This window comes from Lethenteron reissneri, chromosome 26, assembly GCF_015708825.2.
Source record: "Lethenteron reissneri isolate LAM-NWPU_2019-01 chromosome 26, ASM1570882v1, whole genome shotgun sequence".
Classification (NCBI taxonomy): domain Eukaryota; kingdom Metazoa; phylum Chordata; class Hyperoartia; order Petromyzontiformes; family Petromyzontidae; genus Lethenteron; species Lethenteron reissneri.
In genome coordinates this window covers 20,189,106-20,204,071 of record NC_083804.1, presented here as the reverse complement: position 1 = coordinate 20,204,071, position 14,966 = coordinate 20,189,106, and positions in this window count along the sequence as shown.

Here is a 14,966-nt window from a genome sequence, read left to right as displayed (position 1 = left end):
CTAGGGGGCACACGTGACATCTCTAGGGGTACACGTGACATCTCTAGGGGGTACACGTGACATCTCTAGGGGGTGCACGTGACATCTCTAGGGGGTACACGTGACATCTCTAGGGGACACACGTGACATCTCTAGGGGGTGCACGTGACATCTCTAGGGGGTACACGTGACATATCTAGGGGGTACACGTGACATCTCTAGGGGGCACACGTGACATATCTAGGGGGTACACGTGACATCTCTAGGGGGTGCACGTGACATCTCTAGGGGACACACGTGACATCTCTAGGGGACACACGTGACATCTCTAGGGGGCACACGTGACATCTCTAGGGGGTACACGTGACATCTCTAGGGGGTACACGTGACATCTCTAGGGGGTACACGTGACATCTCTAGGGGGTGCACGTGACATCTCTAGGGGGTACACGTGACATCTCTAGAGGGTACACGTGACATCTCTAGGGGGTACACGTGACATCTCTAGGGGGTACACGTGACATCTCTAGGGGGTGCACGTGACATCTCTAGGGGGCACACGTGACATCTCTAGGGGGTACACGTGACATCTGTAGGGGGTGCACGTGACATCTCTAGGGGGTACACGTGACATCTCTAGGGGGTGCACGTGACATCTCTAGGGGGCACACGTGACATCTCTAGGGGGTACACGTGACATCTGTAGGGGGTGCACGTGACATCTCTAGGGGGTACACGTGACATCTCTAGAGGGTACACGTGACATCTCTAGGGGGTACACAAATCCACGCGATAAAGGGGGGAGAGAGAGACACCGCAAAACTCCAAATATACAGCAGCAGGCGTCAGGGTGGGATCGAACTGACGACCTCCTGCACACCAACTTAGACACACAGAGACCCAATGCCTCTGTGTCGAGGCCTTAAATAATAAAGTCGTGTCTCTCTCTCTCTGTCTGTGTGTTGTCTCTCTCTGCTTGTGTGTCTGTCTGTGTCTCTGTGTTGTCTCTCTCTGCTTGTGTGTCTGTGTTGTCTCTCTCTGCTTGTGTGTCTGTCTGTGTCCCCGTGTCTGTATTTTGTCTCTTTCTCAAATGTAGTTCTACTTGATGGACGATTGCTTGTGTTGCAATCGAAACGTCGTACTCTATTATTTAATTCATTTTCTTTCTACGGGACTTTACCGAAAGAACCAAAGAGTAATTCCTGCAGTTACGAAAGCTTCAACTCAAGTTTCAGTCATTACGTTTACAGACTTAACTGGGCCAGCTTCGGGCAAATACTTAGCCCACGTTTCACCCAGCAAACTGTAGAGCAGAGCCCACTCTTAAGTGTTGCTAACCTCACAGCAAAACTAACGACGACAAATTTCCATTTAAAGCTTTCGTGACTGCAGGGATTCATTTTCTTGGTTCTTTCGGTAAAGTCACGTAGAAGGGAAATAATAAAATAAATAAAATAAACTTAATAAAATACAATTCTCACGACGTTTCGGCCACAACGCAAGCAGCCGTCCTCAGGTGAAGAACAGGTCTGTCGGAAAGACAGTGTCTGAATGAACACCACCAAGCTTGGCAGCGTAAAAAAACGACGACACATTTAAAGAATCGTAGTCAAGAGACAAGCAACGGATACACCGTGGAATATTACAAAACAATTAAAGTAACATATTTTGTTTTGGTAACTCGTAATTTGACCGTTGGTGTTTCCTCAAACGACGTGCCCGAGGGCAGTCCGGCCTCATGTCGCGTTGTTTCGTTCAGGGGCCATCCATGGAGTCCGTACGCATGGAGCGGGGGGGGGGTGTTAACCCCAATGCGTAGCTTGCGTATGGGGAGCTCTACTGACAATCTACGCATAGGAAACAGGGGGGGGGGGTGAAGCCTCGATAATAATTTGTCTACATTGGCCTTCTAACGAGTTAGATAGTCCGGCGGTGGACTATCTGTTTGCTTAAACACGTTAATATTATTTATCCTTGATCGTTTCTGCGTGGATTAAAAATCGGGCTTTCTATAGGATTCTGGGGGGGGGGGGGGGGGTACGTCAGGCGTACGTACGCAGGTGGGGGGGGGGGTGGTAAAAAGTCCGCGTGCGTACAGGGAGGGGGGGAGGGGTCAAGTTTTGACAGATTTTTTGACAGATGTTTTCGTACGTACTCAATGGATGGCCCCCTTAATCAGTGAATAGACCTTGCTCGGAGCTTTACTTGCTCATGGACACGTCATTTTCCAGAGCTCAGCTCCGGACAGCTCCCACTGAGACCGATGCTCTCTGCACGCGACGACACATTTGCTGTCGTAGCGTTCGTAAAATGTGAATGACCGATCAGAAATGTGTCACGCTCCCCTGCCCCCCCCCCCTCTTTCGGATTTCAATGAATTGCCACAGATTCGACACAACAACGCATTCTTTATTCTTGGTTCTTTCGGTAAAGTCACGTAGAAGAGAAATAATAAAATAATATAAATATTTTTTTATAAATATTGTTTTATATTTATATTACTTTATTATTTCCCTTCTACGTGACTTAATAATAAAATAAAATAATATAAATATTGTTAAATATTTTTATTATTTTATTATTTCCCTTCTACGTGACTTTACCGAAAGAACCAAGAAGATGAATCCCTGCAGTCACGAAAGCTTTAAATAAAAAATTTACGCATTCTTTGTTGTTGTTCGCATTGTCGTGGATTTAGCGGCCTCTAGCGGCTGGAGGGCGCAGGGGGGCGGTGTCACCCGAACCCATTGCGAGCAACACGTTTGCAACGCAAAGCCCGTAACACTCTTAGCCGCACGGTATTTGTGGGCTTAGGAACCCACATGGATCGATTAATCGGCGCATCCTTACGCCTCCGTACAACGTGTGCTGCGACTGTAATGTCACGCGCACGCGCGCACACAGGTGTCGCACCGACGATTCGCACGGTTGGCTACGTAGGGCGCGAAAGAAGTCCAGCATACACACACAGGCTTCGCACCCACGATTCGCACGGTTGGCTACGTACGGCGCGAAAGAAGTCCAGCATACACACACACACACACAGGTGCTCGTCTCCTTACCTGGCGAGGCGGGAGCCCCGACGGTGGAGAAACGATGTTGATGCGGTGACGACGTTGGAGGAACTGTGGTGCTGGTGGTGGTAATGATGGAGGAGTAGGAATAGGAACGATGTCGATCTGGTGATGATGTTGGAGGAACGATGTTGATGTGGTGATGATGTTGAACTATGTCGAATAGAAGAGCGATCTGCGTGAGAGAGAGGCCACGTCAAGGGGTGGTCTATGGTGGAGGAGGAAGGAGGAAGTCGACGATGATGTTGCTGGAATAACGATGTCAATGTACGATCGACGTTTGATCGATGATGTTGCTGCTGAGCAGTCTAGGTATGGACGATGCAGAGGTCCGTTGATGTTGCGAAGACGATGCCGGATTGTGAGAGCGAGAAGTCGGTGTGGAGGAAGAGAGTCGGTGTGGAGTCCGTGTGGAGGAGAGGGTCCGTGTGAGACGGAGAGAGTCCGTGTGGAGGAAGAAGTCTCTGTAGAGGCAGAGAGTCCGTGTGGAGGAGAGGGTCCGTGTGAGACGGAGAGAGTCCGTGTGGAGGAGGAAGTCTGTAGAGGAAGAGAGTCCGTGTGCAGTCCGTTATGGAGGCAGAGAGAGTCCGTGTGGAGGAAGAAGTCTCTGTAGAGGCAGAGAGTCCGTGTGGAGGAGAGGGTCCGTGTGAGACGGAGAGAGTCCGTGTGGAGGAGGAAGTCTGTAGAGGAAGAGAGTCCGTGTGCAGTCCGTATGGAGGCAGAGAGAGTCCGTGTGGAGGAGGAAGTCTCTGTAGAGGAAGAGAGTTCGTGTGGAGTCCGTGTGAGACGGAGAGAGTCCGTGTGGAGGAGAGGGTCCGTGTGAGACGGAGAGAGTCCGTGTGGAGGAGAGGGTCCGTGTGAGACGGAGAGAGTCCGTGTGGAGGAGGAAGTCTCTGTAGAGGAAGAGAGTCCGTGTGGAGGCAGAGAGAGACGTTGGCCGTGGCACGGGAGGAGCTTTGCTTTTCTCGTGCGGCGTGCGCTCATTCATCCGTTCGCTCGCTGAAGCCGCCGCGCGATTGAACGTTCGCGGACGTTCACTCGAACAAGAAGGTCGTGATCGCCACGGACTTTGAAGATGCAGACGAGGTATGACCACCCCCCCCCCCCCGATCTCCATTCTTCACCACCCAGATAAGAGACACAAACGCGTCGACACGGCTTTTTGCGATTTTAGAATTCAGTCTTTCGGAATTGCAGCAATGCCCTCATTCGTCGTGTTTCTAACCAGAATTATCTCGCTTCCCTCGGCCTTCAAAGCATTTTGAGTATTTGGCTGTTATCATTGTTCTACGTGATAAGCCACATCGTTGAGCTATCATATGTGGCCAGGGTCGGTTCTCAAACATAAGTTAATGTCACAGTGGGCTTTACCTGGAAGGACACAAAATATATAGTTTCATCTTATTTGTATATTTTTTTTGCGAGTGATTTGTTTATCTTTCCTATGCGGTTCACCGATGCGCCACCGCTCCCGAAACAGCGGCATCAAACCACCCACACACTACGCCATGCGTAGGATACCATCATCATCGTCGTCATCGTCATCATCGTCGTCACCATTGTCATCATTATTGTCATCATTGCCATCATCGTCGTCACCATTGTCATCGTCATCATCGTCGTCACCATTGCCATCGTCATCATCGTCGTCATCATTGTCATCATCGTCATCATTACTCCTATCGTGTTTTTTTTTGGTCATTGTTTGTTGTTGTAACGTTCTGACTCCCATGCTCCGACTGGAACATCTGTGGAAAAAGAGCGTCATCGTTAATCGGATTCCTCCTGTAGTACAAAAATTCTGATTCTGAAGACGCGTCTTGTTTCAGGAGGCTCCTGGTCACCTTCGGATTTGACTTCCCCGCAGTTGACGGTTTGCTGGGCCTCTCGTTGGAGGAAGTTGAAAGAAACACCCAGCACACACGGTCAGGATGAGTGAGTGGGTGACGCTCAAAAGCGGCCCAGATTCTCAGGCGATTCATTCCATTGGCTGGGCTTCCAAATTCCGGGCCAGCTCGCAGCCAGAAGAGCCGCGTGCCTACAGCACCCTTCTGCCGTCATTCCTCGAGCAGTTTCCCCTATTCGAGTAGGTACCACCCATGCCCAACTTGGGCGCCACGGTGGCTAGGAGATGTTAACTACCTCGCCTGGTATACAGGAAGTTGTGGGTTCGATCCCGACCCTGACGCCTGCTGCTGCTGTATATTTGGAGTTTGCGGTGTCTTTCTCTCTATCTCGCTGCCCGTGGTGGCGTTGATTTTCCTCTGGGTCCTTCGGCTTTTCCCTCTACATTCAGAATCAGCACGCGCTTAGAGTGTTTGGCTGTTATAAATGTCCACGTGATGATGATAAGACACTTCGTGTGGGCTGTCATTTGCGAGAGCCAGGTCGCTTCTGAAAAAGAGCTATCCAGCTCCGTTGGGGCCTTGCCTGGTCAAATAAAAACATCGTTTCAAAGAAGATTTATATTTTATTTTATTTCTATTATTACTTTTATTAATTTTAATTTTAATTTTTTTACCTACGTGACTTTACCGAAAAAACCTAAGAGTATCAAAGAGAAGAGTTGAACAGTTTAACTTCGAACAGCGCTGCCTGTCGATGGAGCCGCTTGGCGTTTGGTGTTCTGTATTCAGCAGCCGTAGTTTAACAAAAACATTTTAAAAAACACTCCACTGCACCAATCGCACGCAACAAAGACAAGCGTCACCCGTATAGCCTGAACAGACTGTTGGGGAAAGTGCTGTTAGTTATGAAGCCCGAGCGGATGGGTGGCCAGCACCACGCCTGGCCGCCTTTGTCTCCCCTGAGTGGCGATTTTTACACATCGCACCAGGTACTCAGTTGAGGCTGACTCGACTTAGGGGAGGCCCAGCACCGGTTCGGATAATGGCCACTGGTGTTGGTGGTCGTGAGCGGGATTCATAGCGAAGTGCGCTAACCGATGCGCCACCGCTCCCGAAACAACGGCATCGAACCACGCACACACTACGCCATGCGTAGGATACCATCATTATTGTCGTCGTCATCATCGTCGTCATCGTCATCATCGTCGTCATCATTGTCATCGTCATCATCATCGTCGTCATCATTGTCATCGTCATCATCGTCCTCCACCGTCGTCGTCGTCATCCATTCTGGCCGCGAGGTGTCCCCTCGTACTGGCCACGGGAGTGCATCGGCAGCGACTCTCGATGGCGCCACTCGAGTCGCGACGAAAGTTGGTGACACTTCCTGCTCTGGCCACAGTTTTAGTCGGCGGTGTTTCTCGGCGACCAGCCTCGGCTCTGGCTGATGGAGCGTTGAATGTCGAAACCCCGTCAAGCGGTTTGGTTTTGTGATTGTGTGTGAAGGCCGTGTAGCCAGCCACTTGGAAGCTTTAAAAAAGCCACACTTTTACATCAATAAACCCCCTTTGCCAGTACCAAAATATAATAATAGGGTTTTCCCCCTTTTTTCTGGCAACCACAAGTATCGTGGTTAATGCACACATGATTCCTCGTAAAAAGGTTTCAGTTTTGTTGCCAGAAAAAAGGTAGGAAAACCCCTATCATTATAATAGGCACACTTTTGTCGCACGAGGATTAACAGATCCGCTCCACGGGATCGCCCTTGTAACAAAAAAAAGGCCGGGCGACTGGTTGAACGGGAATCATCGTCCGTGTGAGGAAATCACGAACACTCAACACTCTGTAAACACTGCATCCATGGCGGGCTACGTGCAAACCACGTGTGCCTTTGAGCAAGGCGATGGTGGTGGTCGGTGGTGGCCGGTCTCGTTTTGTTAGCGTTCCACGCGACGAGGATGTTAGGAGGGCAAAATCTAAATACCGCACGGGACTTCCTGAACGTGCACGAAAATAACGGCGGAGATGAACGCGACGGGAAAGGCACACACTCGTAGGGACGCCTGCACGCACACAGAGGTATGGGCAGATACGCATCTGTATGCTGAACACGTTGAACGTCAGTGATATGTTTTTACCCTTTCAACTGGTACAAACACTGACACCTTTATACAAGGCATCATGTTTGCAATAACCACAACACAAGCAGTCAAAATGCAAACAAAAAGAAACAACTCTGATAATGATAAGCACTGTCCTTGAAGTTGATTGGTCCACACCCGAGACAGCTTTTCTTAGAGCCTAGTCTCCATTGGTGTTGGGCCAGATGACGCCAAGAGGCGTACAACTCAAAAACAGCGCACTATCAGAGTATTGAGAGCTCGGGGTAAGCATTTACACTGAGACCTCTTTTACCAGTGGCAAAATATAGTGATAGGTGTTTACCCTTTAAACTGGTACAAAAACTGACACCTTTATACAAGGCATCATGTTTGCAAAAGAAACAACTCTGATAATGATAATGATATGCACTGTCCTTGAAGTTGATTGGCGTCATCTGGTCCAACACCAATGGAGACTAGGCTCTAAGAAAAGCTGTCTCGGGTGTGGACCAATCAACTTCAAGGACAGTGCATATCATTATCAGAGTTGTTTCTTTTTGTTTGCATTTTGACTGCTTGTGTTGTGGTTATTGCAAACATGATGCCTTGTATAAAGGTGTCAGTTTTTGTACCAGTTGAAAGGGTAAAAACCTATCACTATATTTTGCCACTGGTAAAGGAGGTCTCATAGCATAACGTTGAACGTCCTCATAGCGCAAGCAACGTACGCAGCCAACTGCGATGATTCGGAGGGGCGTGGGAAGGACAACCAGCTAAACACAAAAGCGGCACACACGCACAGGTGGGCGTAGAGGTGCGTGTGGTCGCACAGATGCGTGCAACGACAAAGAGACATGCACACGGACACAGAGACAAAGACCCCCCGCTCCCTTTGACTTTGTATAGGGGCAAGTGCTGTTCGCGAGTAGCACCTGTAAAGGCTGGTACGGCACACGAGGGGGTGGGTGGCCAGCGCCACGCCCGACCGCCTTTGTCTTCCCAATGCTGACGTTTTAAACGCACCGCACCAGGTTCTAATTTGAGGCTGAGTCGATCTGGGGGGAATTCCCATAACTGGTTCAGATAACCGTCACTGGTGTTGGTGACCGTGAGCGGGAGAGACAAAGGCGGCCGTGCGAGGGAGCTGGCCACCCACCCCCTGGTGTGCCACAGTGCCGGCCTTCATAGGTAGCGCATCGCTACGAACCGCTCCCCACTTACACACAGACACAGCCATACAATCATATACACATAGATATAACAACAACAACCGTCATTCGCCACTAAGTGGCGGTGACGTCACCACGACGCTTGTGCCAGGCCATGTGCACCTTGAGGCCACGTGAAGTGTCGAACGCCCGATGGCAGGAGGTCACGGGGCAGACCCAGGTGCCACGGGTCGACTGACCGAGATGACCGAGATGGCACATAGATATATAGATGGATACATACAGATATGCATAGACAAGACCCCCCCCCCAACACGTAGAGCGGTAGGGCAAGTGCTGTTAGCGAGCACCGTCGGTAGGACACCCTGTGACGAAATCCCAAATTTCACAAACATTTCAGGACATCAGGACATTTGGTAACCTTACCAGCACGTTTGGTAACCTTATCAAGACATTTGGTAACCTTACCGGAACGTTTGGCAGCTTTACCGGGATGTTTGGTAACCTTTTCCATGACGTTCGGTAACCTTGCCTTTATTCTAGGCACTTTCATCTGTTGTCCAGAAGTAGCGCATACACTGTGCGTCTCAGCCTTGCGTAACGACCCAAAATTTTACCCCAAGCCAATATGCAGCCTCAAGGCTATTTGAACATAAACAAAAGGTCTCCGATTGGCAGAAGGAGGCCTCCACGGTGATTGGTCGGGAGGCAGACTTTTAAAGGAATTGGAGGAATAAGGTTTAAACGAGATCGATCTGAAAACAGTGTTTCCGTTAGAGGGGAAGAACAGGGATTGGCTTGGGGAGGGGGACCAGGACAAGAAGTTCTGTGCAAAACTAGCTACTACTGGCCAAGACTAATTGAAATAAATAAAAATAAATTTAACCGTTCGGATAGTTACCGCCTTAGTGCTGCGTGGAAGCGAATCGTCAAATAAAACATTATTAAAATGCATGCCTACAAAGAGCAGCGTACTTCAATAGGGATTACCGTTGGTAGGGCTATTTTAATAAACACAATAGATAGGAAGGACGCATAATGCACATGCATAACGTATGTTGCCTCAGTAACCCCCCCCCCCCCCACACTTTGCGCAAGAGCGCAGAAGCGTGGTCACCACATCTACGCCTCTATATAAGGAACGAAACAGGTGGGCTTCTCCACAAATCAGTCTGTCGCCTGATGAAGCTGGTTGTAATTACTGGCGAAATATCGTACTCAGATTGTAAATGTTGTGGCTTGGCTCTCCAACACACCGGTGTGCTGTACTAGTATACTACACTATACACTACAATATACTACTATACACTACACTACTATACACTACACTACTATACACTACACTATACACTAGTACACTACACTATACACTACACTACACACTAGTGCTGTACTAGTGACGAATTGGCCACGTTCTGTTTACGTGACAACCCTTACTAGTTGTCTGTTTCGGGGTGGTGGCGGGTTTTAACGACACATTTATATATTTACGCGATCTAACCCCCAAAAAAACTCCCTCTATTATGAAGGACAAGAAGGTTCGAGAAAGGGGGCTGAGGAATATGCAAGTGAAGACATCACGGGGAGTGGGGACGCTCGGAGGAAGTTCCAAGCTGGAAGACAAACACGAAGCCTCTGGTCCCTTTATTGTTGCTGTGTCCAACTAAAAAGTGTCTCCCACTCACTCCTTCGTCGTCAGAGTCGTTACACTTGCATCAACACCGCTGCGTGTATTTTCAAAAGTTCAAGTACACTATGAACGAGTCAACGATCGCCGTGCCGTTCTTTTAAAACATTTCTGTATTCATCATGCAGGATAGTACAGTGGTGGTGTCGACTCAGCCTTAATAATGAGTACCTGGTGCGGTTGCAGTAAACATCGCCACTCGGGAGACAAAGGCGGCCGGGCGTGGTGCTGGCCACCAACCCCCTCGTGTGCCACAGTGCCGGCCTTCACGGGTGCTACTCGCTAGCAGCACTTGCCCCGACTGTCTGTAAAGGCTACATGGGGGAGGGAATCTTTGTCTTTGGTGCTGACTCATTTGGGGTCCATGGGCGGATCACTTCACTGGTCACCACCATCATCATGAGCCGCCATAGTCAATCCACTGCTGGATGGATGAAAGCCTCCCCAAGCGTCCACAACCTCTCACGATCATGTGACGTGACAACCCACACAGCAGCGCCTGCCACACGATACCCAATGCATCGCTGCACACTGGGACACCCTCCCTCGGGAGCGTTCTATACCGTGGGCCATCCTGACTACAACAAACGGAACATTCCAGTACGAGAGAAATAACGCCGTCGATTCGATTAGCGCTCACGTCTCCAGGAACGCACCTTGAGCGCTAAACGAGGTCTGCCTGGACACGTTTATTTAAATCTCGCCTGAAGGCATTTTTTTTCTTAAAGGTCGTTTCTTCCTTGTTAAAATGTGTTATGCCTTTTGGGAGTGTGGGGGCGGGGGGTGGTATTTGTATCTGCTGCGTGATATTGCTCAGGTTTGAGAATTGCGTGAGTTATTAACGTACTTGCTTTTAGCAGTCTGCAGCATCTTCTTGGTTCTTTCGGTAAAGTCACGTAGAAGGGAAGTAATAAAATAATAAAAATAAAACATAATAAAACAATTCTCACGACGTTTCGGCCACAACGCAAGCAGCCGTCCTCAGGCGAAGAATGAAACACCACCAAGCTTGGAGCGTATATTTAAGCTGGGTTAGAGAGGGGGGAGGTGGGAAGAAGAGCGCCTAAACAAAATAATTTGCATATCAAGAGGAATTCAGCATATGGAAAATGCGTAGGAGGTGGGCGGGGGGGGGTTCCAAATCAATACTATGCCCGTGCATTATGCAGGATTAGCAGCATCAAAGGGGGGGGGGGGGAGGGGGTAGCATTAACAAAGGAAAGGAATGTTAATAGTATGTAGCTGCAGTTACTAAACAACCACGTAAAAAACTAAAGTATAAACTGCATAACAAACTAAAGTATAAACTACATAGCATCATCAGTATACTTACTATACTCTACAATAAGCTGAGTTACTAACAGTAAGTAATACATAAAACATTTCTACGTTGTAAAAAATTATATAATATGCTTCCATCTAAACTTTATTCTCTTACATCACACGCGTCTATACCGTACTATATACTGCCATAGGCAAACCCAACATTAAATTACATACTGTATTGCTATAAACCACTCTATACCTTATACATTTTAATATAACACTATGTATTATTCTACCCACCCTAATGTGTATCAAAATGGTTTATTACGTCCTTCCAGTGATTGCTAAGCCAGAATCCATCTTCTCGGTTAAAATTGTCTCTGTGTTTGTATATGTGGATCGCCTCATGAACGAATCTCTCATGATAGCCAGATGGCTTGCAGAGAACCTCTGTCTTGGAGAAGTCAATGTCATGTGAGCCCACTGAGTTGTAACAGTGATCTGCCACGGCTGAGGTGTTTGTCCTACCGTGTTTCAGGTCAGCTTTATGTTCACGGATGCGGTCCGAGACATGTCGTTTGGTTTCCCCAATGTAACTGCTACCACAGAGGCAACTTAGTTTGTAGACACCAGGGTACTGTATGTCTGGAACCACATCTTTTACAGACGGTACCAGATCACGGATTTTATGTACTGTGTTGAATCGGACCTGGATCTTGTGTTTAATCAGGATTTTGGAGATCTTTTTTGTGACCCCAGCAATGTAGGGTAAGGTGATGGTCTTGAAAGGCTCCTCAACAGGATCCTTCTTGATGGTTGGAGTGATGGCTTTGCGGATTGTGTAGTCGGAGTAACCATTAGCCTTAAGAGCTTGGCGTACGTGTTTGAGTTCACTGGAAATGTGTTCATGGTCGGAGATGCATTGGGCTCTATGATATAGAGTCTTGATGAGGGAATTCTTCTGGGATGGATGGTGGTGGGAATCCGGTTTTAGATAACCATCCGTGTGGGTGGCTTTCCTGTAGACAGAGTGGCTCATTGAACCATCAGGTCTCCTTTTGATTAGGACATCCAAAAAGGGTAGCTTGCCATCATTTTCGACTTCCATGGTGAATCTGATGGCTGGGTGTATGGAATTGATGTGGTCGAGAAATTGGTCTAGAGCAGGCCGGCCATGTGGCCAGATGACAAAAGTGTCGTCTACGTACCTCTTCCATAAGGTCGGGCGTAGAGTGGCAGTCTGGATGGCGTCCGTCTCAAATTTCTCCATGAAGATGTTGGCTACAACCGGAGATAGGGGGGAGCCCATTGGGGTGCCCTCAATTTGCTTGTAGAAGGTTCCATTCCAGGTGAAGTATGTATTGGTTAAGCAGTGTCTCACCAGGGGGGGTACCCCAGCATTCAGTCCTTGATGAACCAAGTCTTCAATGATTGCGATGGTGTCAGGCACAGGCACCTTGGTGAACAAGGAAACCACATCAAAACTGACAAGCAGGTCGTCTGGGGACAGGGCAATCCCCTTGATTGTCGATACCAGGTCAGTAGAGTTTAGTACTGCAGAGGTGGTTTTTCCAGTGAAAGGCCGTAGGATTTCGGACAGAAAACGAGCCAGTTTGTAAGTGGGGGAGTTGATAGTAGAGACAATGGGACGAAGAGGTGTATCTTCTTTATGTATCTTTGGCAAGCCGTACAATCTTGGTGGCCTGGCTGCAGAAGGTTTCAACGAGAACTGTTTGGTCTGATCAATTAATGCGGTTGAAGCAGAAATGATGTTGGTTTTGGAGACGAGGCTGTTGGTGGGGTCTCTTTTTATTTTTGTATAGCTGCCATCGTCGAGTAGTTCTTGAATTTTGTTGTTGTATTCTATTTTGTCCATGATGACAGTGGCATTGCCTTTGTCGGCTGAGAGGATGACAATGTCATCCCTCTTTTTTAATTGAGCTAATTCAAAACGCTCATCTTTGCTGATGTTGCTAGCTGGCATCTTAGCGTTTTTGAGGGTTATAGAGATTTCAGATCTTGCTACGTCTGCAGCGATGTGACTCAAGCCCTTGAGAGCTACATCTACTCGAGCTCTCAAGGGCTTGAGTCACATCGCTGCAGACGTAGCAAGATCTGAAATCTCTGTAACCCTCAAAAACGCTAAGATGCCAACTAGCAACATCAGCAAAGATGAGCGTTTTGAATTAGCTCAATTAAAAAAGAGGGATGACATTGTCATCCTCTCAGCCGACAAAGGCAATGCCACTGTCATCATGGACAAAATAGAATACAACAACAAAATTCAAGAACTACTCAACGATGGCAGCTATACAAAAATAAAAAGAGACCCCACCAACAGCCTCGTCTCCAAAACCAACAACATCATTTCTGCTTCAACCGCATTAATTGATCAGACCAAACAGTTCTCGTTGAAACCTTCTGCAGCCAGGCCACCAAGATTGTACGGCTTGCCAAAGATACATAAAGAAGATACACCTCTTCGTCCCATTGTCTCTACTATCAACTCCCCCACTTACAAACTGGCTCGTTTTCTGTCCGAAATCCTACGGCCTTTCACTGGAAAAACCACCTCTGCAGTACTAAACTCTACTGACCTGGTATCGACAATCAAGGGGATTGCCCTGTCCCCAGACGACCTGCTTGTCAGTTTTGATGTGGTTTTCTTGTTCACCAAGGTGCCTGTGCCTGACACCATCGCAATCATTGAAGACTTGGTTCATCAAGGACTGAATGCTGGGGTACCCCCCCTGGTGAGACACTGCTTAACCAATACATACTTCACCTGGAATGGAACCTTCTACAAGCAAATTGAGGGCACCCCAATGGGCTCCCCCCTATCTCCGGTTGTAGCCAACATCTTCATGGAGAAATTTGAGACGGACGCCATCCAGACTGCCACTCTACGCCCGACCTTATGGAAGAGGTACGTAGACGACACTTTTGTCATCTGGCCACATGGCCGGCCTGCTCTAGACCAATTTCTCGACCACATCAATTCCATACACCCAGCCATCAGATTCACCATGGAAGTCGAAAATGATGGCAAGCTACCCTTTTTGGATGTCCTAATCAAAAGGAGACCTGATGGTTCAATGAGCCACTCTGTCTACAGGAAAGCCACCCACACGGATGCTTATCTAAAACCGGATTCCCACCACCATCCATCCCAGAAGAATTCCCTCATCAAGACTCTATATCATAGAGCCCAATGCATCTCCGACCATGAACACATTTCCAGTGAACTCAAACACGTACGCCAAGCTCTTAAGGCTAATGGTTACTCCGACTACACAATCCGCAAAGCCATCACTCCAACCATCAAGAAGGATCCTGTTGAGGAGCCTTTCAAGACCATCACCTTACCCTACATTGCTGGGGTCACAAAAAAGATCTCCAAAATCCTGATTAAACACAAGATCCAGGTCCGATTCAACACAGTACATAAAATCCGTGATCTGGTACCGTCTGTAAAAGATGTGGTTCCAGACATACAGTACCCTGGTGTCTACAAACTAAGTTGCCTCTGTGGTAGCAGTTACATTGGGGAAACCAAACGACATGTCTCGGACCGCATCCGTGAACATAAAGCTGACCTGAAACACGGTAGGACAAACACCTCAGCCGTGGCAGATCACTGTTACAACTCAGTGGGCTCACATGACATTGACTTCTCCAAGACAGAGGTTCTCTGCAAGCCATCTGGCTATCATGAGAGATTCGTTCATGAGGCGATCCACATATACAAACACAGAGACAATTTTAACCGAGAAGATGGATTCTGGCTTAGCAATCACTGGAAGGACGTAATAAACCATTTTGATACACATTAGGGTGGGTAG